The sequence below is a fragment of the Phacochoerus africanus genome, chromosome 1 (genome assembly GCF_016906955.1).
Source record: "Phacochoerus africanus isolate WHEZ1 chromosome 1, ROS_Pafr_v1, whole genome shotgun sequence".
Taxonomy (NCBI): Eukaryota; Metazoa; Chordata; class Mammalia; order Artiodactyla; family Suidae; genus Phacochoerus; species Phacochoerus africanus.
The window spans coordinates 271,564,309-271,587,773 of NC_062544.1; positions in this window are offsets into that span (position 1 = coordinate 271,564,309).

Genomic DNA, 23,465 nt, shown 5'->3' on the forward strand with positions numbered 1-23,465 from the left:
GCAGTCTGACTAAGATTCTGATCTCAACTCTTAAAATATATACCATGAGTATTTTCCACCTTTTAATTTGGAATGTTTCTATTTTCTATGTGTTACCCCAGGGTGTTGGGCAGTAAAACTTTACAATATAAAGAGACTAGGTGGTTTTCTTTAGCGGCGACTAAGAAGTGGGAAATACAGAGGTAACTGCTTCCACTCCACAGTAAAAAGGGGCCATAGATGCAAGATCAGCCAGCTGACAATTGTACAAAAGAAGAGGAAAATGTGGATCATACTTCTCACTTTGTGGGGAAAACAAAGAAACAAACAAGGGAAAAAATGAAAGTTTGCTTAAGCCTAAAGACTTTAACCACTATATAATACTAAAGATATTGATAATAATATTAATAGTAATAACAAGTCCACAACATGTTTTTATCTTTTGCTGAAATTGCAAAATATTTTATATCTCCAGTATTATTTATTACTTGCACTTGAAAATTTTACTTAGATTATCTGTGGGAATTAAGGCCATGACATAAACTCAATCTCTTCCTTGTAGCCATGTGGGAATTTGTATATTTCCATTTCCTTTTGTGTCACCAATTCAAAATACAGATATACACATTCGTGAGCTTTCATATATTTAGTGAAGAAAAAAGGAAGATAAGAATGGATTGCAGTTCAAACATTTAAAATTGTCTCATGACCTTAAATAATTTGCGAATCTAAATTCCAGGAAGACTTGGTTACACTCCAGTAAATATTATTTGAAAAAAATATATAATAACATTAATTTGTGAATAATTCAGAATAATCAAATTAGGCTGAAGACCATGAGTATGCGGTAGACTCAATTATATTCTATTATACTGCAAATGAGATGTTTTCCACTGGACATTATCTATTATATTATGCTTGAATTCAAGTCCTGGAACCACTTTAATATAAGTATTATGGACCCAGCGTTGCCATGAACTATGGTGTAGGTCACAGAGATGGCTTGGATCCTGCATTGCTGTGGCTGTGGCATAGGCTGGCGGCTTCAGTTCTGATTCAACCCCCTAGCCTGGGAACCTCCATATGCAATGGGTGCATCCTAAAAAGACAAAAAAAAAAAGTATTAGCTTACACGTGGGTATTTTAGCACATAAGGAATTTTCTCAAATGGGAACATCTCCTATTTTCTCCTTAGTAATACAACTGCTCTATTGAGGCTATAACACATAAAAGCATTTTGAGTCTGTTTTTCCCCAATGAAAACCAACAACAATGTATTCTAACATCACTGTGATTTTATATTTATGAATTATAACATGAAGGAATGAATTTTTAGCCTTCCTGTTACATGTTTCCCTTTTTTCCGACCCAGAATTATAGAGAAGTTGTAAGGCAATTAAAAGCATTGCATGGAGCATTTAGGTATACCAGTGGAGTTTTAAAACAGTTTAAAGGCATTTTTTGAGTAGTAATATACTGTAATATACCTTTTAAACTTTGCATATACTTTACAATCTTTCATGGAAAATTCCAAGTTAACACGATAAGGTAAAAACCTGCTTTCTTTGGGGATTATTTTTGGGGAAAAAAACTTAGTTTGATTTTATGGAAAAAATATCTAAATAGTAGTATTGCTGTTTAAATTTTGTTACATTTCTTTTTGTGGGTGTTTTGAAGTAAATGAACAGGCTTATGTAAACATTATGATTTGACTTCTTCTGAATGTTAGAAAGAAGTAGTGTATAACTAGTGACGTATGTGGCCTTTACGTAAAGAAATTTTGCCATTTTTCAAGCCAGATATAGCTTTTGTATCAACAAGCGGAACACAGATCTTCAGTCTTAACCTTGGAGAGGAAAATCCTTTAATACTTAAATGAATTCTTTGTATTTTGGGTTTGTTTACCAGAGTATTGTATATATCTAATGCTACCAAATTGTTCATTTTACTATGGACCCAAGTTAGTTAAATAAGTAATGGTTATCTTTAGAAATCAGAGAGGACAGAATTGTTATTAGAGACCTGCTGATACAGATGTCTACAAATGAGAATGGAAGTAAATATTGAGCAAACTATTCTGCCTTCCTGTGAAATAGCAGTTATGTTGCTATTGTATGTATAGGCATATACCGAGTAAACCAAAGTCTAAGAATAAATGACATTTGGAACTTTGAATACTATTACATCTAGATAGCAACTAAAAGATAAAAAATATATATTAATGGAGATTCTTCTGTTGCATTGAGACATTGTCCTTTAATCAAAGCTGTGATTTTAATTTTCCAATTGGTTTTTGCCTAAATATATTAATCTCTTCCCAACTTTCTGTATAATTCTTTGGCCTTTCAGTATTTGATCTTGGGCTATGCTAGTCTTCCATATGTTTACTGAGACACTTTCAGTTACCTTCCAGGCATAACAGGAACCTTTCTATAGACTCTTTTTTTACTATTTATTTTTTAATTTTTATTTTTTCCATTATAGTTGGTTTACAGTGTTCTGTCATAGATTCTTGAAATCTACTCCTAATTTCTTTGTCAGTCAATTATCTTGAACCGGCCACATAAGAAAGGGCCACTGTCAGTTGAATAGCTCATTCTTAGGATGAGCTGCTAACAGGAGTCTCTTTGAATGTTCCTTTTTGTGTATTTACACCCAAACTCTTAATTGATGATGTCAGCATGACCCTAAAGATAAAAAGATAGAAAAAAGAAAGAAAGAAAGAAAGAAAGAAAGAAAGAAAGAAAGAAGAAAGAAAGAAAGAAAGAAAGAAAGAAAGAAAGAAAGAAAGAAAAGGACAGGTGGAAAGTACAAAAAATAGCTCCATGAAATACTTAGACATTCTTTTTTTTTTTTTTTTAATCCATTCCCCTATGCTTCCCACAGCATATAGAAGTTCCCAGGTTAGGAGTCAAATCAGAGCTAAAGCTGCCAGCCCACACCACAGCCATAGCAGAACGGGACCCAAACCACATCTGCGACCTATACCATAGCTCACGGCAAACGCTGGATCCTTAACCCACTGAGCGAGGCCAAGGATAGAACTCGCATCCTCATGGATCCTAGTTGGGTTCATTTCTGCTGAGCCATGAAGGGAACACCTAGAAATTATTTAAAAAGGTAGGGTAATTGTTTTTTAGAAGCCAACAATTGGACCTTCAAATCCATCTCACAGCAATCCATCTAAGCATTTTTAGGCCAGGCATTACTTACGAGATGCAACTTCCCAAATTACCCAAAACAACCATTAAAAGGAAATATATGTAGCTAGAAAATAGGAAAACTTCTAATGGCTCTCCGCAAGAGAGATTGGATGCCTCCTTCTTCATGCTCTTTTCCTTTTTACAATCTCTAGAGTCAATGCTGAAGTCATGGCTGAAAAGTTTGAATGCTAATGAGAATAACCATTTTACACCAAATATTCCAAACCAGTCTGCCATCTGGCAAACAACTGGGAAGGCTTTATGCCACCTCTCTTTGCAGAACAGCAACAATCTCTCACCACCCATCAGTCTCCAAATATCTCATCACCTGCCACTGGCGATTCCGGCCATCAGCAGTCAGTGACTCCATGCTACCACTTCTGCCTGCTGGGAGTGCAACACTTTGAGCTGTCCTGTTGCTGAGATAGGGGATATGCTGACTAGCATGACATTCTAGAGGTGCTGTCCACACACTGACAGTACAGATAAGAAACCAAACTGCATAGACTGAAAAAGAACAAAGGTCATAATGAGGATCACCTTTACTTCAGGGGCTTAAAAACATGTTGCCCTACATGAGGAGAACACATTTAATGTATTAAAAAATATGTATACAAAAAAGATAATAACCCTACCTACCGGGTCAAGTAAAGAAGAGCAAGCAAAACCAAGAACTTTCAGATGATGCATTTTGAATTTAGTCAAATCTGTTTTCTACTAGGGAATATTAAGCAAATGTAGGCAAAAATCAAATCGCTATCCATATTTTTCCTCTAGGAAGAAATAGTCGATAAAGAATTGAGTTTTAAATATCATAACACATTGGTCAATGAGGAAAATCTAAGGCATGCCTTTAGGTGGTAGTCTCGACATGCATTTTTCCTGCTCATTCCTGGAATTATTTAAGTCCCCTAATTCATGGATAGACAACCTAGGAGTGAATAGTGGCATGATGGTGAGATTACATGTGTCTATTATAGAGCTTTTCTCCTTCTTTCATCTTTCTTAAATAGCAATGTCCATTACCCAGCTAGCTCTAAAATTCACGGCCTAATTGTTTCTTCAGTGTAGTGAAAAATGATTAAAGATTTATCCTCATAGCTTTTTAAAAATTTAATCCACTAAAATTTATGTTTGAGTAATATAAAAATTATGTTACCATAGTGGGAAATATTTCAAATAAAATTAGACATGGCGTAAATGAGAGAATTGTTTAAATCTAATATTTATCATAAAAGTACAAGTGACAAGCAGCAAAGCCTTATTTATAACTCAGCTCTTATTTTACTTGGAAAAAAAAATCGATGATTATATAGCAAATCTCATAAGAAGGTCCCTTCCAATTCAAAAAGGTGAAATAATCTGAACTTTATCATTAAATTTTAAAATTAGCTTTTTACAGGTAAAGATTAACCACAAATATCAACAAATGACCAAAAATCAATTTTTTATTGCATGAAAATTTGTTACATGAATGTGTTAAAGTGCAAACATCTTTCTTTGATATATATTTAGAGCACAAACAAATAGATGACTTATGTATAAGCATATGATATATATGCATTACATGGTTGGAAATGTTTTCTGATTTTTCTCAAATTGAAGTTAGCCATGCAAGCATCAAACCTAAACTTTAATCTCACATCCATGTCAATGACTCCGTGCACATGCAAGGACACATACCAATCCAGCCCAGACCTCCTGAACTAAGCATGAAAACTTGCTGTGGCCAGTGTGTGTGTGTAAATCTGTGCCTGCATGCATGTATGCGTTTGTGTGTGTGCACATGCATGTATGTGTGTTTATTACTACTTTTTGGTTTGGCCCCTCTTCTGTTCCTGCCCAGTCATTATCCTACAAGATAGGAAGGTTGAGAGGGAAACGGCACATCCTGCCTCACTGGTGCATTTGTAATCCAGGATCACTGCTGTCTGGGGTGTCAGCTCCAAATATTGGCTGTATATCCCCTCAGGGTAACTTTGAAGGCTAATTGGCAACTTCCCCACTAAATACTGTCATCCTACAATTCTTGAAGTAGGCAAGGCCCCTAGCAGCCACCTCTTGCAGCTCATCTTTTACTCTGCAGGTACACCACAGTGTACCCCTTACCTGGATTGCTTGGTCCTGCCCAGCATTGTTCTTGAGCTGGTTCATTAGAAAAAGCTCACCCCTGACCACTTCCACACATTCCTGTTACTCTACATTCTGCTGGAATTGAAAATTCTGTTCAAGTGTTGCTTGAAAAAGCAGGCATTAGAGTTCCTGGTGTGGCTCATTGGGTTAAGAACCTGACATAGTGTCTGTAAGTATGCAGGTCTGAAGTCCGGGCTTCATTCAATGATTTAAGGATCCAGCATTGCTGCAAGCTGCAGCATAGGTCACAGATGCGGCTCAGATGCTGCATTGCTGTGGCTGTGATATAGGCTTCAGCTGCAGCTCCGATTTGATCTCTGACCTGGAAACTTCCATATGCCATGGGTGTGGCCATAAAAAGGGAAAAAAAAAAGGAAGAAAAGAAAAAGTAGGCATTAGTCTCTGTGAAATGCCTAGGGTTATTTCTCCAAATCACCCCCAGGTTTCTGTGGTGACTCACATGGACCCCTGCTCGGTTCCCCAAAGCATCCTCTCACAAGCACCCATATCTTTTTTCCTATTTTCTGTTAGGCAGATATTTATGCTTTTTTTTTTTAATTCCTTATGTCCTTTCAGGGCCACATCCATGGAATATGGAGGTTCCCAGGCTAGGGGTCTAATCGGAGCTACAGCTGCCAGCCTACACCACAGCCACAGCAACGCCAGATCCGAGCCACATCTGCAACCTACACCACAGCTCATGGCAAAGCCGGATCCTTAGTCCACTGATGGAGGCCAGGAATGGAACCCGCAACCTCATGGTTCCTAGTCGGATTTGTTTCTGCTACACCACGACGGACACTCCAGATATTTATTCTTAAGAAAATTGTATTTACACGCATAACAAATCTAACATATTCTAATGCATCTATATAGAACATATACCAACTTATCAGCAATATCAGCAATGTTTGGTTTTCCTGAGAATGGAGATAATAGATAAAGTCCATTTTAACCCCACATTAAATAGAAGGAAAGATAAATATAGCAATTCACACAAACACACTGTATGCACAGCACATACACAAACACATAGATACATACACACTCCATCTAAACGCTATGTCGACTAAAGATATTTTTGTACTAATGATTTGATGAACATTGTACATTATTTATGTCACATAATTTTAATTGCAAACTTTGATTTACCTACCTGCTTTGTTCACAATAAGAAAGAATAGATGAAAATAGGCTGACACTTTAAAACTGCTCTTTTCCCTTCCCTAACCACCCCCAACTGTACCCATCAATAAGGGAAAGACAAAGAGAAATAAATCAATTAGGAGCAAGCATTAAGTGGAAAAGAGACAGATTCATCCTGGCCAAGTCTGAAGTCACGTTGAGTTTATTAAACAGAGGTTGTTTCTAAAGCAAAGGGGACATGTTCAGTCTTTAAATATATTAATTTTTTTCTACATAATATTTCTGTTGCTCATTTCCTCATTAGAGGCTAAAATAGTCGTGTCAAAGTACAGAAACACTTGGAAAAGGACCCCAGGACAATAGCTCCTAAGAAGTTGCCATTTTCCCTGGAAGTTTCCAGTTTCCTGAGCTATTCTCACTACAGCATGAAGGACATACAGACCTAGGGTATCATTTATTCTGTTTATCTTTCCATTCTCATTTTCCAGCCTGTTTCATACAGCAACTATTCAGGCATTTTTTTGGATACTTTCATTAGCTATGGGGTCCAAAAGTTTGGCTAAAATAGTAAGCAAGCTGAGCAAGCAACATTCTGGCCTTTTTGTTTTATTGGGCACACCAGTCACTTACGGCCCCTCCCCCGCTTTATTCTCCTCTCACCAAAACAGAGCCCTCCTTCCCTGGATGGGTACCTGGCTGTCTGGCCAGCAACAATTTCATTGCAGGGCACACATCTGTGCCTTTGGAACCGGAGGCCTCTCCTTTCTGTCAGGCCATTAGGGATATTTCTGCCAAAACTTCAAGGCTTGTTTTTTTCTTTTCTATGCTTTTCTTTCTCCTCTCTCTATTTTCTTCTTTTTCTTCATTTCCGAGAACAGCATGAGGTAGTCCCATATCTGACACAACTAGAAATACCTCAGCGAGGGTTGATTTCAAATTGATTTGATCTCATCTCCCAGCCCCATCACTGACTGCATCTATGAGTTTGTAGAAGTTATTTAAATTCTGTCAGCTCCTGTAAACGTAACTAAACATGAGCACTATTACAGGACTGTGTGAGAAGCAAGTGAATGCTAAATACACGAGTATTACTGTTAGGTCAGATGGCCCCTGATCTATGGCTGACCAAGATGCTGGAGGCACAAGCCGAAGGGATTCAGTTAACCCTTTCAAGGCTATCTTCCATCTGATTTGTCCTCTTCTGGAGTTCCCACTGTAGCTCAGAGGGTTAAGAATTCCCCACAGTGTCCCTGAGGATGCAGGTTTGATCCTTGACCTTACTCAGTGGGTTAAGGATCCAGCGTTACTACAAGCTGTGGCATAGGTCACAGGTGAAGTTTGAATCATCGTTGCTGTGGCTTTGGCCATGGCCCACAGCAGCAGCTCCTATTTGCCCCCTGACCCAGGAATTTCCATGTGCCACAGATGAGGCCATAAAAAAAAAAAATTGTCTTCTTCTCTCTTTAAAGCATCAGTTAATGTCATTACAATGGGCATTTAAAGGCCAAGCAAGAACAATTGTGGCTTTGGGAGGTTCCATCCCTATTAAGACAACAACAACACAATTATGATATCCATAACAGTGCTGGGTTAATATTTTAACCTATAAGTCAACATTTCAGAACTCTTTACCCTCTAAAGGATAGAGATTGGACATGCTTATCGATGCAGATTTAGAATTTTATAGCTTCTAATCTGTGCCCACCACCTGGAAAATATTACCACATTTAATTCCCACAAGGAAAGGTACTATTAGGACATACCAACAATAGTTTATACACAGAAGTCAGTCCCTTTTCAAATGTCATTTCCATTAGTATCTTATATCAAAATTACAAGTGAAGTGAACACACTGTGACCTGGTATTTTAAAAGGTTATGTTGAAGGAGTAGAGAGGCTTAAATTAATTTTCCCTGTTCTTATCCAGTAGACCTTTACCTCAATAGGATTTCCTATAATTCTATCCTAATCCATGTCTCTGCGGATGAACCAAACAGACCACAACACAGAAGTGCCTGCCAAAGTGGCTTCCTGCCAGAAATCCTTTCTGCCCTTTAAGAGAGACCTCAGCTTAATGATTGTACAGCAAGCCAAATCAATCAAGAAAGCAGAGAGCAGAGGCATATCTTATTATGCTCTGCAAAGATCTATTTGTTTAGCCATGTGCAAAGATTTCTCTAAAATGGTCAGAAGGTGAGCACATTAATCATTTACTAGACTGTTTACATTCTTAAAATTATTTTCAAGAATAAATCATTTCAAGGAATTTTTCTACATAAGCAATATTAGTGTGATATTTGGGAGGAAGAGCACCAATGATTGCGTTACTAGAGACTTGATATAGGTAGGGAGGGAGAAAATTATTTAGAAGGTCTAATGGAAGATAACAGTTCTATTTTTAAGACTATGAAGTAGCCGGAGATAGAAAAAGCATTTTCTAGCAATACCAGTTAAATGAAGTATAAAAGTTAAATGGAGGCTAAAAGCCCACAATACCACGTGGCCCTAAGCACTGCTCTAAATTATTGCAAGAGCAATATAGAAGATCCATAAGTATTTCCTAATCTACTGCTTTACTTGAATTATTCCCACCATAATCTCTCCTTTCCCTATATTTTGGCTACTGTTGAGAGACTGGAAAAGAATGTATTAATTATTTTGAGGTCAAGATGGAATCACAGTGGGTAAAAAGGTTCACTAGCAAGGCATCTATCACAGTAAATATTGTTCCTAATCCATATCATTTACAATGTATGAGTCTAACTTTCATTTTGATGGTGGTAAGAGATAAACAGATGATATTAAACTTTTTAAGTTTATTTGAGCAAAAATTGACTTGAATCAGGCAGAATCCAAGCTAACAGATAGAAAGGAATTCCAAAGAGTGGTACAGGATGAAAGGCTTTTGTATCTAGAAAGGAGATGGAACAAGGAAGTTAGACTAGTCATAAAATTTGGGTGGGTTATGTCAAGGTCACTTTGCTTTAAGAGGATGGCAGGGATCTGTCAGGCAGATGACCTAATGGTACTGATCAGGCAATTCCTGTTGACTGCTCTGAGATTCCATCTCTGGGATTGTTAATACTGTGATTAAATCTTCATTTGGTGATGTGGGGCTTAGCATAAGTGACTCTCTTGAGGACCATTCTTTGTTTATTTATTTATTTTTTTACAATGGAATTTAACATTACTGAATTTAGGAGTTCCTGTCACGGCTCAGCAACAATGAACCCAACTAGTATCCATGAGGACGCTGTGGTGTAGGTCGCAGACATAGCTTAGATCTTGTGTTGCTGTGGCTGTGGCATAGGCTGGCAACAACAGCTCTAATTTGAAACATTACTGAATTTAGAATTTTTGCTCTTTAAAAAAAAAAAGATGTCGCCATAAATATCATGGCTGTAAATGCCCAAATGAAACTAGACTTTTATATCAACTAGTGAATAAAAGCATTGAATTAATAAAAAGTTTTCTTTTTACTTGTTTACACAAGAATTAGGAAGTGCAAAATGTCTTATTTAAATTTGAAGGTTAGTACTCCCTCTAGCTAGGTCTCCCCATATGGCCTTTTGTCAAGGTTTGAATGGATAAAATGAAATAAAAATGTTTACTCTTTCTTTCTATCTAGAGATTATTACTAAAGCAGGAATGGGCCCTCTTATTTTTAAATAGACCCTTAAAAATCATTCAATCACTGCATTCAAACACCTAAAGAAAAACATGCAAATTATCTACTTTGTGTATTTTGAGATGGTGTGAAATATAACCATGTCTCAATTTCACAAAAGCTCACCTACAAATAAAAATATTTTTAGATTCACCCTTACCTTGCTCCTATTGCCTAATATAAAAAGATAGTTACTGGGTAATTTGCTCTGAATTTATTGTCTGAGCAAGTCCTCCTCACCTACTCTTTTACTGAAATATCATCAGGAGTCACTGCATCCTAATATAATTAAAAATTTTTAAATTACTCAAAGTAAATTGAATATCTCTCCTAGAGGGGCATTATATTTCTGGATTTGTTTTGTTTTGTTTTAGTTTTTAGGGCTACAACCTGCACAAGGAAGTTCCCAGGCTAGGGGTTGAAGTGGAGCTATAGCTGCTGGCCTACACCACAGCCACAGCAACGCAGGATCTGAGCCACACCTGCTACTACATCACAGCTCAAGGCAATGCCAGAGTGAGGCCAGGGATCAAACTCACATCCTCGTAGATACTTGTCGGGCTCATTTCCACTGCACCACAATGGGAACTTCCAAATTTCTGCATCATTATGTATAACGTTCTTTCTAGATCCATGTATCTATCATTCTATCCATCCATTTGCCCATCCATCCATTTGTCTATTGTATTATCTAATACATGTACATCATTTGTGTACATGTATTATGTGTCTATATATCTATCTAACTACTTATGTATCAATCTACCTATTTCAATCAGTCAATGCTCTAGATCAATCATTTTCAATCTTTGATCTTCTATTTTTACCCCATTTTTATCTCAGAGTGAAGTTATTAAAAGACTCAAAATATTGCACACAATTCCTACATTTGCTTATAGGCTGAATACTTATTCTAAGAATTCAACCAGTTTAAATGCAACTTATTTTTAATAACCCATGGAAATCGACATTTCTTCCCCATCCGATATTATAACTTTCTTAGAAATCTGTGAATATTTATCTATCATGCAATTTTACATGTTCCATTTTGTTTTCTTGCTATCTAATGAGTTTGCATTGTCCCAATTAAATGGTACTTTCCTTGAAAGTTAGCTCTCTCACTCAATTCTTTGGCGTTGTATGTCATATAATGTCAAACACAGAATTCTATGAATAGTGGTACTTTAGCCCCTGCTGATTGGAAAATATAACTGATGTGTGAAAATTAATTTGGAAAATTTTGCATATTGAATTGTATTGCTAGGGAAAACTCAATTCAAGAAAAATTGGGAAGGTGCTCCTACAGCAAGCCAAGAACATGTTGATATAGATTTGACTTAATAATGGTGATGTGGAAATTGAAAGAAAACTGTAAGTTTATAACATTTCCCAAAATACAGGTTTACATGACAGAAAGGATCTACAGAATGAGGGAGAGTAAAAGATCAAAGGTACATTTAGCCAGCATGAGAAACTGGTTAAATAGTACCACAATGGATAACTCTGAGAGTTAGGCAAGAGAGTAAACATAAAACCACATGCTATCACAGTAACTGGGTTCAGTGATGGATGGAGAGTGGACTGAAAGGAGGCCAGGTGGAAAAGTCATACGAAGAGATGCGTGGGACCCAGGGGAGAAGCTGGCAAAGCCACAAAAAGAGTTCAATTATATAAGGACAGCTGAGAATCTGACATATTTTCAGAAAGGGTAAGTGATCAGTAATAAATGAACCAGATTCGAAAATTGATCAAAAATGGTGAAGGGCTTAATAGCAGCAAGAAGGTGATTGCTGCTACGCCCATGAAGGGTTGTTTCAGTTCAATGGAAGCATTTTTATCTCACGTTCTTTAAAAATTATATCTTCCTTTGTCCTTTAATATGTGACTTCTCACATGACAGTCTTCTCTAGAGGACCAATCAATAAAATAAGGTAGTTTTATATATAAGACAAGATTATATATGGCATAATAGATAAAGAATAGAACTGGTTATATGTAACAATATATTTTAATACTCCATGAGAGTATTAAAGATGTCTAGACCTTGGGATTGATACTGCTTCTCATTATACAAAATTTACCTTTCAAAGAAAATTTTTCCGTTTGATTCTACATTTATCACTTTCTTAACAGAGTGGACTATGGACTACCACACCAAACCTAACCAACGCTGCAACTTTATCCTTATGTTTTGGTCAGGGTTTTATTTGTCTTTGTTGTCATTGTTGTTGCTGTTACGTCCCAGTGAGGCTCACTTGAACACAATGGGAAATCTCTCATTTCCTTCTCATCCTCAGCCTGTTACTCAGGTAACTCACAAGAGGTCCTCTTCCTGCATTGTAGATTTGATTTTTTTCTAGCCACTTAGTGGTAATTAAACCAATCCTCCTGTCCAACCTCTTGAGTCAAAATGTTATGACAGATTGATTTGCACTAAGCTGATAAAGTATGCAAAGAAATTAGAGACCTATCACTCTGTCCAATAAAATATGCAAACTGAGTGCACCTATAAGAGAATGAAAGAAGTCAGACCCAGTGAGTGGTGATGATTTTTGGCTATAAGAGCCATTTATAACAACTTATATTTGTAAAACAGCTAAATCTTTTGTGTAGTACATTGTGTAAGTAAGGGTTCTCCAGAGAAACAGAACCAATAGGAGATTATACCTATGTAAATGAGAGAAAAAGGAAGAAGGAAAGAAAAAGAGAGATTTTATTTTAGGGAAATGGCTCATACAATTGCAGATGATGGTAAGTCCAAAATCTGCAGGGTAGACTGGCAGGCTTGAGCCAGGGAAGAATTGATGCTGTAGCTGGAGTTTGAAATCAGTCTCGTGACAGAATTACCAGTTTTTGAAGGAGGCCAATGTTTTGCTAATAAGGCCTTCAGCTGATTGGATGGGATCTACTCACACATGTGAGTGGTAATCTGGTTCACTCCAAGTTGACTCACTTAAGTGTTAATCTCAGCTAAAAAATAGCTTCAAGGAACATCTAGAATAACCTTTGACCAGACATCTGGGTATAGTAGCCTAACCAATTTGAAACATAAAATTAATCATAACACCTGGTAATACAAAAGGGCAAACCATTTTGCAAGCCAAAAGGATCTGAGATTATTATTCAGGCAATATATCCTTGAGCTACTTTAACACAGAGCAGGACTCTAATAAAACAGGACTAGAGAGGAAAAAAAAAAAAAACTACATAGTATCATGTTAGTTTGGGAAAGAGGGGTCATTGTTCCTATCATGACACAACTGCACAACCAAGAAATCCAGTGGCCTACTAGATCAGTAACTTAATTATATAATGATGGGTTCTGGTTTTTGTGAGATTTGGAAGGCAACATTATAATTTATTCCTGGTATAAATCTAAATTTCAGAGGCAAATTTCCAGTGGCAGTAAACACGTGCCTTTGAATGCTCTCTAGGTAAGGACCAGAGTAAAATGTGAGGAAAATTCTAATCAGTACCTGGTCTCTAGTTCCTTGGCCAAAGCCATGTTGCCTCTAAGGCTCTCTTTCCCCAATTTATGAGACTTAAGAAAAGGTGACAGTGATCTTCCTTCAGTCAACTCACATTGCAATTGAGCCTCCCTCACACAACTTTGTTCTTATTCTGTTTATTTATCTCTTTTTCCCAAAAAAAGAGTTTTTGGAAGCATTTTACTAATGTATGAGGGCCTTGAGAGCATGAATAAGTAAAAGCTATGATTACTTAATTGATGTTGAGAAGAATGAAATTTGAAAAAGGGTGTGGGGAGTTTCCAGATAATATTTGGGGCTTAATTTTTCTATTTATAAAACAACCAGAACTACCTAATGGCTCTTAAGAATGATAGAATAAAGATAGGGCCTCAGAGGAGTCTCCAGAAAATATCTATCTTTTAGCAAAGTCTAACATTAGTTCTCTGATAGTATCTATAGAAAATCAGTCTTAGCAACTCTGGTACCTAGTCACTTGAATGATCACTCTCACTGTTTAATTTGTTTTACCACATTCTTATTATTTACTCCTCCAGATTTTTTGGCGTATTGCATAGAAGGAAATGAAGTCTAGCTGTTATTGAGATTGATACTCTGAGTATTTGAATTTTTGTTTTGGTAGTGATCTGGGACAGTGACAAGAGGATTAAAGAAGCTACAAGTATGTTCACTTGAAGCAGCAACAACCACAAAATGTGCAAGTGGCACTGGATTTGGATTTGAGGCAGAATAGGAATCTTTATTGCCATTATGCCCAGATGCTTCCATATCATGAAGGTGAGCTGATCACCTAGGTCAGCTGCCCCCAACACTAATAAGGATTTCTTTTATCTAACTGTGGTCCCTCAGCTCATGCTAAGGCTTTCAGGTGACAGTGGTGGGTTGGGGTCTCCATGGTACCCAGTGGTGGTTTTATTATGGTGCCTATTGAGCAAGTGGTTTGATATACAATAACATATTACTGAAGCTTTGTTAGGAGAAGACAGGATAACATGAATGAATGAATGAATGAATGAATGAATGCACTGTGAATGATTTGAGGAAAAACAAAATGAACAAAAAACCCTAATAAAAAGTAATGTAGGAGTTAACATGGTGGCTCAGTGGTTAACAAATCCGACTAGGAACCATGAGGTTGCGGGTTCGATCCCTGGCCTTGCTCAGTGGGTTAAGGATCCAGCATTGCCGTGAGCTGTGGTGTAGGTTACAGACGCAGCTCGTATCCTGCGTTGCTGCAGCTGTGGCGCAGACCAGCAACTGCAGCTCTGATTGGACCCCTAGCCTGGGAACCTCCATATGTCACAGGAGCAGCCCAAGAAATGGCAAAAAGAAAAAGAAAAAGAAAAGTAATCTAACCTATTTTAGGTATCCATAAATTTCCAAGAGTCATAACTTTAACTCAATGAATCTTCTTTTTCAGCCTTTCATACAGTAACTACCTAGAACACCAAGACAGAGTCCCATCAACTTTCTTTGGATTTCTTAAAACATGTGAGAAATGCATTACATAGAAGTACATTAAGTTCCAGTCTTCTAGGAGTAAAAACACTTTACAGAACCCTCTACTATTGAGGGGGAAAAAAAAGATGTTAAAATCAGTAATAAGGAGGCTAAATAAAATGGTTAAATTTTACCGTGTTTTCTTATTGTCACATATTGACTCATTGCAGGGACATCTCAAGATCTGATGTTAGGTGGAAAAGTGGTAGTACCCTGATTTCCATGCTCGGAAAAAAAAAAAATGTCATTGGTTTGAATATACAAGGGCAATAATAAAGGTCTCCCAAAGTAGTAACATCCAGAAAATCCAGGAAGAAGAAGTATTTTCCCTATAGGTATGCAGAAAATTAGAGGGCTAGAGGAAATAGCACAGGTCATAATCCAAGCAAGGGACAAGCATGGAGTCCTGAATCCAGGGATCAGAGTTCTAGCCAGTTCCACAGCTGGAGGGCAGAGGAGCCAAAGCACCAAGTCAGGGAGTTCCCATGGTGGCTCAGCCATTAGCGAACCTGACTAGCCAGCATCCATGAGGACTCAGGTTCCAGCCCTGGCCTCGCTCAGAGGGTTAAGGATCTGGTGTTGCCTTGAGCTGTGGTGTAGTTTGCAGACACGGTTTGGATCTGGCATTGCTGTGGCTGTGGTGTAGGCCAGCAGCTACAGTTCTGATTTGACCCCTAGCCTGAGAACCTCCATGTGCTGTGGGTTCGGCCCTTAAAAGACAAAACAAAACAAACACCAAGTTAGGAATTCAGACATAGAGGCAACAGGTGGAAAAGGGAACTCCTCTTAAATAATAAACCGTAGTGTATCACAACATTGTAAATCAACTATACCTCAATAAAGCCTTAAAAAAATGAAAAAAAATGAAAAAAAAAAAAAAACAACAAAAATAAGACATAAGAGTTAAACTGTTTCCAGGCAGGGCAGAAGCCAGATTACTGAGATTGAGGCATCAGGTCAAATATACCTGATTATCAGGGTTGATTTAATTACCCATTGTCTGACTCCTGAAAAAAGAGACATCCCAGAAGATGGTAGTTAACTAAGTCTAGAGATCTGAGTAAAATAACTCAGCAATTGAGAGACAAGAAACAAGGTGGTAGGAAATGTGGTGGCCAGGACTTGGGTTAGGTTTAAAGTGTTCAAGGTTCAGTCAAGTCTTTACAAGCTTGCTTGTAAAGATCACTGTAGAAAATCTTGACTTCAACACACCATTTAAAATTCAGTTGGAAAATATTTTTATCTATAAAATAATACTATTATAAATATTTTATGGGGAAGAAATTGGTTTTTTTCTCCAGATACATTGGTCATTCGTTTCTTGATTATTTTTAAGTTACAGTCCCTTAAGAGATTTTGTTACCTTACTCAGGAGTATTATTAGTGCAACCTAATTTTGTGGAAATGGAAAACAGTGAGAGTGCTTCTTCATTTTTTCATTCCTAAGAAAGAAAAGACTATACTCAGGAAACTTGGTGGAACTCCTATGCATCTACCACATCTAGATCCATTTAATGATAGTATCATTTGACATTATTGATGCTATATAATACACAGAGTCATAAACATCCTCCCACATAATTGTTTTCTGTATCTTTCTGCACTAGCTATCCAATTACCAAAAAAGGCTTATGCAAATATATCCTCACTGCCATAATTTTACCTATTATTTCAAATTCTATTAAAGATTAAATATATCAAAATTTATAAAATTACCCAGAATATCTAAACCTATAATAAAGCAGGTTTTGGCCACTCAGGAATGATTCAGAGAACTTTATAAAATCTCAGATTCAGAGAGCATATAATTTTCTCTGTAAAGTATAGACAAGACATAATAGAGTACCACAAAATGAAGTCAAGATGTAGAATGCTGGCAGGTCCTATGCAAAACATGTTGAGCTAATTCCTTTAACTTCTTACAAGAATATCACAGTTTCTCATTCAAACTAGTGCCTTGACAAAAAATAAATAAATAATTAAAACTCTAGGTCTTTACTAATTAAATGGCAAATGAGGAATTTTATAAATCTAGTCAACAGATTTTTAATGGGAATTTAACTTTTTCACAATTCTTTCCTTGTTGATACTACCATTCTTTTAAAGCAGTGCCCATTATCTTCATCCAAAAAGTTATTTTCTCCAATATATTAGAAATAAATATTTGATGCTTAATTTAATAATATTGATATAAGGTCTATTAAATTTTCATTGAACAATAGCATTCAGATCAATTTTATTTACTGATAAATTTCTTTTTCTACCATCTTTTGAAATGACAATTCCTATCAGAAGAAACAAAGTTGAATAAAACCAAAGGAATATAATGAATTAATCATGTAGTATTTATTAAAATTCCAAAAGCATATAAATGTTTACTAGTATGTCTTTTTCCATCACCAGTTTGAATTATGGAAGTGAAAAATATCAGATACCATGTACATGTTTGTTTAAAACTTGTCAATGCAGATATATTGGCTATTGTCTCCTTTTCCTGTTTTATTGTGTTCCAGTTTGATGAGAGCCTCAATTAAGTTTAAACCTCATTAGTATTACTATTCCAACTCTAATAATGTTAATAATGATAAACCAAAACCATTAATAAGTATTTACAACAAAAACTTCACTGCACAAAGTTATATGATTTAATACATTTTAATTTTAACAACAATTTCAGATCCCTGGCCTACTGAGAATTTTGAATATCAGTGACCTTAAGATACTATTAGTAATCAAGGTTGTTCTAATTAAGTCATTGAGATTTGTCTTCCATGTGATAATCAGACTTATCTTCTGTAACACTCATGGCAGAGGCTGCTAAAACCTCACCCAGATCCACCTTTCTTTCTTCTTCCTTGGCACATGACTTGATCATATATCACCATCTTCTTTGCAGTTAGGTGCATGTGTGGGATTGATTTCTAGCCAGTGGAATGTTAAGCAGAAGTGGTATTATGTCACTTTTGCTTCTGGACCATAAAAACTTCCCACTAATGCTCCTCCATGCTCTTTCCCTTTCTAGCTTGCAGGACCCAAGATAACAAAAAGAATGACTTGGGAAGCTGGGTGTTGAAGTTAGCAGAGTCTCAGTCAACCTGGAACCCTATTTGGAGAAAGGTGGTCCACCCCTTCCGACACAGTGTCCTCTTTCCTTGGTATTATTACATGAACTAAAGATACATTTCTCTTCATTAAGCCATTATATATGTTTCGGTCTGATTATTTTAGTATTTAGCATTAGAATAAAAGTTGTAACCTTAAAATGTACTTAGCATTCAAATATCTCCCAATAAATCAATATTATTTTGTCTTCTTCAAGATGCAAATTATCTAACATAACACAAGCTAATATTTTTCTACCACTGTATGTAATATAATAATGTAGATTTTTTTTCAAAAGGAATTCTATTTTTTTGTCTGTCTTTTTTTCTTTCTTTCTTTTTAGGGCCACACCCACCCTGGCATATGGAGGTTCCCAGGCTAGGTGTAGAATCGGTGCTGTAGCCACTGGCCTGTGCCACAGCCACAGCAACACGGGATCTGAGCCACATCTGTGACCTACACCAAGATCACAGCAATGCCAGATCCTTAACCCACTGAGTGAGGCCAGGTATTGAACCCATGTCCTCACGGATACTAGTCAGATTAATTTCTTCTGAGCCACAATGGGAACTCCCCTCAAAAGGAATTCTTGAAATGCCTTCTTTAATTTAGGACTACTCAAATCTCATACCTGATTATCGCACAAAATTAAAAAGAAGAGGAAATATACTTAGTTTCCACAAAATTATTTGATTTTATGTGACTTGAAATGACTGTCTCTTGAGGCATAGCTGAGACAGGTCTCCTCCTTGCCTTTATCTTCAAGGCTCTGTGGATGTAAAATAAGAGGGAGGCAAGAGTAGAGACAACTAATGGCATTGCTTCGGTCTTACTCCTGATGGAAGAAAATACTTTAGTTTCCTCGGCTGCCTTCTGACAAAGATGGGTCTTAAATCTTCCAGGATTTACCTCTTGCCAAAAATGTAGCTAATGCTCATAGGTTATCTCTGTCCCTTTCCCAAATATAAAGAAACACAAAGAGACACACACACACAGACATGACACACTTGACCTTAGCCTTTCTTTCCCACTCCCTTTGGGACCTATGATATACTTTCAAACATTCTTAGACAAACTCCAGTAACACTCCACATTCAAGTAACCCCTGTATAATACTCACTTTGGAAGCACCATTTGGGGGGCTTCAATATTAAGTTCTCACTTAAACCATAAGGAAATAAAACTACAACATGATGCTGCAGAATCAAAATAAAGACCCATGTCTAATTCAGTGCTCTTTCCAAGTCACTGTAAAGTTTTCATACATTCCTGTTCTTAGAGCGGAAGTGTTTTTGGCTTCTCTCTTCAACTGAGTTCAGTAGTTAGCAATCCTGAATAAAGAAAATCAAGAGACTGCTGAATGTTGTTAGAGGTGACTGGGAAGTGGGTGAGCAAGTCTGACCTACTTTAAGGCAGAGATTCAAAATATAAACCCCACTCATTTGCAATCAAGAACCTGACTTGAAATATAAATACGAGAGTTCCCATTGTGGCACAGCAGAAATGAATCCAGCTAATATCCATGAGGATGTGAGTTCGATCCCTGGCCTCGCTCAGTGGATTAAGGATCCAGCATTGCCATAAGCTATGGTATAGGTTGCAGACATGGATTGGATCCTGTGTTGCCGTGGCTGTGGTGTAGGCTGGCAGCTGTAGCTCTGATTCGACCCCTAGCCTAGGAACTTCCATATGCCATATGCCATGGGTGCAGCCCTAAAAAGCAAAAAAGAAATATAAATACACCAAAACAAACAAACAAACAAACAAAAAAGGTACCAAATATACAGAAAAAAAAAATTCTTCCTGTCTTAAAGCCCTAATTATATAGACCAAATCTCATCATGTTTCTTACTGATATATAACTTCAATATACCGGTCAAGAAAAAAAGGCACAAGTAATAAAAAAATGAGATCTGTATTTTATCCAAGTCTTTCTGGCAAGAAGTTCTTGCTTTTAATAACTCTACTACCTGAAACTATAGAAAGAGGAAGGAACTTCCTCCTACTCCCCCAAAACTATCCCTTAATCTTTTAATTAAAAGTGAGTGATGGAGAGATGGCAAGTGAGCAGGAGAAGCTGAGAACACAGCTTCCTTATGTTTTTGTACAACCCTAATCAGTCTGCACATCTCTCACAGAGTTCTGTATTAATTACATGGAATCTAATCCATTGAACTAAAGCTGATCTTGTCGGCCACCATGGTTGGCTCTAGTTCATGGTGTTTGTAGACACAGGTTGACAAAATATATAAACCTAGAGGAGAAACTTTTAAGAAGGTTTTACATACAATAGGATGCTAGTCTTTTAGAGGATAATTTTATGCAAATTTGGACTTTACCTAATGAAAGAACTCTGGTTTTCCTGGAAGTTCCTAAAAAGTGTATCTAACAATGTTTCCTCTCAATTCAATTAGAGGGCTTTTATTTTCTTCATGAAGGTATTATTTTGGTAGTGATATAAAGAAATATCCATGCGTAGATGCCAACAAGTATTTTTAAGCCAAGAATTAAAGTATTAGAGTAAAAATAATACATATCCCTGTCTACATAACCACAAAGAATGTGTAGTTAGTGCTTACTCTGTATGAGGCACCATGTTAAACATTTTTCATAAGTTATCACAGCGATTCCATGTAATTATATTTTGCAATTTTACTTTCAAGGACAAAAGCCTCAAACATGATGAGTAGTTCATCCACATTTAAATATCTCTTAAGTCTCTGATACTCACAATCCATGAATCCTATCACAACCTTCTGTTCTCCTGTGCCTCTCAAGCAAACTGATATTTCAAGGCATTAGATTTCATTCATTCAATAAATATTCTGTTTACACTGACTTGGAGCTCTTCTAGGTGTTTGATTCATGTCAGTGAGCAGAATAAACAGGGTCTTTGTCTCCATCAAGCTACACACATTTCCTGACATCAAATCTCCAGTTTCCTTGCATTACTCTCCCTTCATGAATCAAACCTGGCAAAATTCCCACCCTAGTTAAATCTAATTCTGTATCTACTTCCATATGTGTCATTCACATATGGTAAAACCTACAGCCATGCCAGCCTGACTTTACTGTTAATTACTAACCAGGAACTTCAAGTGGGCTGTTATTGATCACCAATCACCACTAACACTACAATTACCTTCTCCCCTGATTCTTTCACTTCCCTAGATGTTTTTCAATCCTTCTTCTACTTCCTTCCCCTACCTACTAATATCAATTTTCATCTCACCTAATGACTTTGGTTCCTATGTTACACTATGTCACGAGACATGTTTCTACAATATTTTCTTAGCTTCTAGGCTGAAAACTCCATCTTATCCTACTTTACTTTACCCCATCTTCCTGCTTGAAAAACAGTCTCAGTGCTGGTAAATGACTTAAGCTTAAGAACAAAGACCTAAAGGCATAAGTTATTCATAGGGTCAGCTGAATGAGGACATAATGCCTTGGTCTAGGTATACCTGACTTGTGCAGATAGGCACACCATTTGCACAGCATGATACTTCCTCTTAATAATAAAAGAAAGAGGAGCCTCATGGCCCCAAGGGGTTTATGAGGGGTCTTTAGCAGGATATGCATTAGCAAGGAGAACCTACCTGCAAACCTAGGTATCCTGAGTTGCTGCTGATAGGCAAGCCATCTGCATAAGTACAATGGTGATTCTCTAGATGCTATGCATAGATAGCTGATGCCAAGCTTCCTTAAATGCTAATGATTGTTAAATGCCTAAAGGTCAGAATAAAAGCTTAATCAGCTACTGACTATGTGGCTTTTAAAATAACTTAAAAAAACCTATATCCTGCAGCTACAACCCCCTCCTCACTGACTTAATCCTCAAAAGCACAATAAAAGCAGTGTGGTTTCTTGAGGCAGTGCTCAGGGTCCCTGGGACCTTGAGTCCCACCTTTACTTAAGATTAAATATCTCTGTGTCTTGTTTTATGTTAACTTTTTTCCTTAAGTTTCACAGCACCCGTTCTTCATCCCCAACCTGCTGAGTTGGTCTTGAAAACATAGAAACTAGTAAAGCTGAGGAGAAATTTCCACCATGAAAACCATCACTCTACCTTCACTCTACCTGTATCAGTCCAACACTTGGCTTTCCTTCCTGCCACTGTGAAAGATTTTTTCTGTGCTCCTATCCAAAGAGAACTTCTCTTCGCTAGATCCTACTGCTACTATTCTAGCAGCTGCCTGCATTTTCACTCAAGCATTACCAACTTTTTTCCTTTGTAAAGATAAATTCCATAAATATACAGAGGTATTAGATCATAGCAAAAGATAAAATAAAATAAAAAGCCTCTCTTGATCCAAGCAAGATTCTCTTCCATTTTCTGCACAATTAATCATCTTTTCTTTACATTAAGCTCTTCAAATCCTCTCCTGTTCCACCTTCAGAATTCTCTCCTTAATCTGCTCTCAACTCCATGACTTAACCATAAGATCCATGGCCAAGACCACCACTGACCTCGAGTTGCTAAATTCAAGCCAGTCCTTGGTCCTCATCTGACTTGATCACTGAATTAGGTTAAATTAATGTTTAAATTAAATAAAGGTTTAATTTAGCCAACACTGTGTTTTTCTTGAACCATGTTTTACAATTCCTTTCTAGGATGTAATCTGCTTGCTTCTCCTACCGTCCAGAGATTCTGCTCAGATTTCTTTGTTTGATCTTCTTTCACTCTCCCGCCTCTGAACTCCAGGATGCCAAGAACTCAGTCCAGCAATACTTTCTCTTTAAATCACTTAACTGCCCTACTGAAATCATCCAGTTTTACACCATCTATTCACCAATGCTTTCCCAAGCTATATTTCCCGGTTGAAATACTTACTCTAAATATGTCTATACAACATCCTATGTTTACCTTTGGCCTTCCTCATGTCTCCCCCCACCCCATAAAAGATTGAAGTCTTCTTCTCAGTTAATAGCAAGCACTTTTTTCCACATGCTGTGTGGAAAAGCAAGTGCTCATCCTTGATTGATTCTTTTCTCTCACTGTGCACATCTAACCCTCCACTCAGGACCATCTGCTCCAAGCCATAATCACCTTTTACCTACATTACTGCAATGTCTTCCTAAAAGACTGCTATGCTTTCACTTCTCCTCATGTCATTTCTTAACAAAAGAGCCAAGACGATCATCTTTAAATAAAAGCTATACTCTGACTCTCTTTTGATACAAATCTTATTACTGAAGTACAAGTCAAATCTGACAATGGCTGTGGATCTACTTCTGAAAAGGCCT